Source organism: Macrotis lagotis, chromosome X, assembly GCF_037893015.1.
Source record: "Macrotis lagotis isolate mMagLag1 chromosome X, bilby.v1.9.chrom.fasta, whole genome shotgun sequence".
NCBI lineage: Eukaryota > Metazoa > Chordata > Mammalia > Peramelemorphia > Peramelidae > Macrotis > Macrotis lagotis.
In genome coordinates, this window is record NC_133666.1 from 139,753,780 (window position 1) to 139,758,425 (window position 4,646).

The following is a 4,646-nucleotide window of genomic DNA, read 5'->3' on the forward strand; positions in this document are numbered from 1 at the left end:
TACCTTTCTTTGCATCTCTTGAATCTTGCATATGAAGGTCAAATTTTTGTTCAGCTCTGGTCTTTTCATCCAGAAGTTTGAAATTTCCCTATTTCATTGAATGTGAACATTTCTTTTTCCTTTGAAAGATTATGCTCAGTTTTGCTGGGTTGATTCTTGATTGTCATCCATGTTAACTTTGATTTTTGAAATATCTTATTCCAAATTTTCTGATCCTTCAATATTGAAGCTACTAAATCCTGCATAATCCTGACTGTGTCTCCTTAATATTTGAATTGGGTTTTTTTGGTTGCTTGCAGTGTTTTTTCCCTTTAGCTGATAATTCTGAAATTTGGCCACAATTTTTCTTGGAGTTTTTATTTTGGGATGTCTTTCTGGAGGTCATTGGTGTATCCTTTCAAGCTCTCTTGTTCTAGGATTTTAAGACAATTTTCTTTGTTAATTTCCTGAAAGATATTGTCTAAGCTTGTTTTTTGATCATTGTTTTCAGGTAGACCAATAATTCATAAAATATTTGTACTGGATCTATTTTCTGGGTTGGTCATTTTTCCTAAGAGAGCCTTTACAGTTTCTTGTATTTTTATAATCTTTATGTTTTGTTTAATGGTTTCCTGATGTGTCATGGAGTCAAAAGTTTCTCAATTCTAATTCTTGTCCAATTCTAATTTTTAAGGATTTATTTTCTTCAGTTACATTTATCTCCTTTTTCCATATGGCCAATTCTACTTTTAAAGGAATTGTGGGGGTTTTTTCCCCATTTGATCAATTATGCTTTTAAAAGTATTCTTTTCTGCAGCCTATTTTTGTGTTTCCTTTAATTCTCCTGGATAACTCATCTCTTTTATCAATTTTCTTCTTCCTTTCTTCTTTGATTTTTTGGGGGGAAGGGGGGAAGGGGGGAGGCAGTGGAAGTTGCTATTGCCCATGGTCACACAGCTAATAAGTGTCCAAGATCATATTTGAACTCAGGTCTTCTTCCAAGAGAACTTTTTGTATTTAAGACCAATTCATAATCCAGTCTGAGACTTCACATGTCAGCATTTTGTCACTGTTTTCCTCTTTTGAGATAACACTTTGATCTTCCCTGTCACCATAGTAGTTTTCTATGGTTAGGGATCTTTTTTTCCTATAAGTTGAGCTCTGCCTGTGCTGGGGGTCAAAGTCTGGTCCAAGGCTTTCCATGTTGGGGTCTCAGGTGTTTGCAACTTGCTCCCTGTATTAGCCCAACTCAGTGCTGCCTCTTCCACCAGTGCTCCAGGGCTGGTAAAATGTCTGCCTCACCAGGTCTAGGTCCTTACTGCTGGTCTGCTATACCATTGGTCTGCTAAGCAGGAACCTAGGTGTCTTGATTACAGAACTGTAATACTAAGGGTATCCCACTGGTTTCTCAATTCCTCCCCTACACTGGGTGCACTCACATTTTACACATGAGACAGACTTTTACTGAAGTTCTTCCACAGTATCTTGAGCCAAAAATCTTCTCACTCTGTCTTTTTTGTGAGTTCTTTTAGGGTTTGTTTTAGGCTTCATTTAAAATTGTTTCAGAGGGAAACTTCTCTCCACCATCTTCAATGTAAGTATTTTTGTAAATGTAGGTCCTTTTCCTTTTTGCTTTTTTGGGACACAGATGTACTAATGGTATTACCGGACCCTTTGGGTATAGTTCCAAACTGCTCTCCAGAATGCTTGGATCAGATTGCAATGTCACCAACAGAGCATTAGTGTCTTAATTTTCCCCCAGTCCCCTCACCATTTTCTATTTTACCTTTCTGTCATATTACCTAATCTGACTAATGTGGAGTGGTGCCTCAGATTTGTTTCAATTTGCCTTTCCCTAATAAATAGTGATTTAGAGTATTTTTTCACATGAATGTAGATAGCTTTGTTTACCTTGTCTAAAACTATTCACATCATTTGACATTTATCGGTTGGGTAATGGTTTTTATTTTTATAAATCTGACTCAGTTCTCTATATTTTTGAAAAAAAAATGAGACCCTTACCACAGAAACTTGCTATAATATTTTTTGCATTTTAGGTTACTAATTATTTTGAATTTTTAACTTATTTCCCCCTCTATCCTATTCCCCACCCCGCCCTGTTTCTTCTTTCTCCCTCTCTCTTTTCACTCTGTTCAACCTCAGAAGAGTTTTGTTTCTGACTATGGCCTCCCCCAATCTGCCCTCCTTTCTATCTGCTCCTTCATTTCTTGTCCTTTTTCCCCTTTACTTTCCTGTATAGTTAGATAGATTTTGACGACCAATGAAGAAAGTATATTACTCCCATTTTCAGCATATCCAATGAGAGTAAGGTTCAAAGGTTTCCATTTACCTTCTCTTCTATTCCCTTTTCTGTAAAAGTTCTTACATGCTTCTTTTATTTGACATAATTTATTCTATTTACCCTGCCCTTTCCCATTCCTTCAGTGTATTCATTTTTCTAACACTTTAATTTTATTCTTTTACTCTCTTATCATATTCAAATCACATTCATGCCCTTTGTCTATGTATATATGTATATATGTACATATAGATATTTCAACTATTCGAATAATTAGAAAGTTCTTAAAAGTTACAAGTATCTTCTTCTCAAGTTTAAACTTATTGAATCTCTTATGATTTCACCTTCCTATCTACTTTTTATGATTATCCTGTGCCTTTTATTTGAAAGTCAAATTTTCTATCCAGAACTAACCCTTTCATCAGGAATGTATGAAACTATTCTGCTTATTGAATATACATTTTCCTCCCTAAAGGATTATATTCAGTTTTGCTGGATAGATAATTCTTGATTATAATCACAGCTACTTTGCCCTCCAGAATATCAAATTCCAATTCCATCATCCCTTTAATCTAAAAGCTGCTAAATGTTGTATCACCCTTACTGTGACTTCACAATATTTGAATTGTTTCTTTCTGGCTGCTTGAAATAATTTTCTTCCTTGACCTGGTAGCTCTGGAATTTGGCTATAATCCTGAGTTTTTTATTTAGAAATCTCTTTCAGGTGATGATTGGTAGATTATTTCAATTTCTATTTTAGCCTTTGCTTCTAGAATATCAGGACAGTTTTCTTCTACAATTTCTAATTTCTAGGACACATAGCCTCTTTTTTAAAATCAAGGTTTTCATGTGGTCCAGTTCAGGATCTATTTTTCCAGTTGTTTATATCAAATTTCAATTCCATCATCCCTTTAATCTAAAAGCTGCTAAATGTTGTGCCACCCTTACTGTGACTTTACAATATTTGAATTGTTTCTTTCTGGCTGCTCTTTCAGGTGATGATGGGTAGATTATTTCAATTTCTATTTTAGCCTTTGTTTCTAGAATATCAGGACAGTTTTCTTCTATAATTTCTAATTTCTAGGACATATAGCCTCTTTTTTAAAATCAGGGTTTTCATGTGGTCCAGTTCAGGATCTATTTTTCCAGTTGTTTATTCCAAAGAAATGTTTCATATTTCTTCTGTCCTTAGCTTCCAGTTGCACAATTCTATTTTTTTAATGAATTGTTTTATTCAGTGAGATTTTTTAACCTCTTTTTCCCATTTGATCAATTTGGCTTTTTAAGACATTCTTTTCTTTGGTGAATTTTTGTTTATATTTTACCATTTGAACAATTCTATTTTATGTTATTTTGTTGAATGAACTTAAGATTAGTGAACATCATTTCTAGAGGATGGGGGGTTAGCCTTGTTTTAAATTCTTACTGTCCTAGACAATGAAATAGTTGAAGTATTTTTTGGTGCATAATATCTATTTTGAGGAAGTTTGCAAGGTAAAGGGGATCTGAGAAAATTTCTAGTCTGCCATATTGTTGTTCACAAAATGGGTTGCTATTCACATAAATCCAAGTTCCCTTCTCTTGTCGTGGTACCATGATGTGATTTTTTTGTGCTTTTATAACTATTAATTGTCAGGGGTACAATTTTTTACTTTATAATCATATTACTTAGTATTATGCCTGCACATTGAGGTCCCTTATTGCTAGCTTGGTATTGATTTTGATTAGTACTTTAGACTTTGAACTTTATTCTGATTTTACCATCACTGTTTCTGATAAGGAACAAAGTTAATTATTGTTTTATGAACTTGAGACCATCAAAAGATAACATGAGTTGTTTTTCTTTCAATAAATCAAAAAAGGTAAACTCTGAGACCTTAGAGTTAAAGATTTGTATAGGGTTTATTCAACTTCTCATCGATTGTCCCATTGATTCTATCATTTGAGTTATAGCCTATATATTCCTTTTAGAATTTATCAAAAGATTATAGCAGTATTTGAACTTGAAGTAGTGAGAACTGAAGCACAAGCATAAAAGAGAAAGTAAAAAGCTGACTTGAGAAAAAGACAATGAATATAATTCAAAGTTTGAGTACTTGAATTTGCACACTACTTGCCCCCTTTCCGCCCTTACTGTTTATATACATGACAATCTTTTTTTCCCAATTTTCTAAAAGATTAGGGTCAGTTGCATTATGATATTCATAGTCATTTCATAGTGACTTTTTTATTTATTACCACACTTTTCATAATCTGCATAAATATTTGTGTTATTTAAGATTCTTGTAACTGAAAATGTTGACCTTTATTTGTAGATATATGTGAATTGACATAGTCCATAACATGAGGAGTTGGGATGTGACAGAGA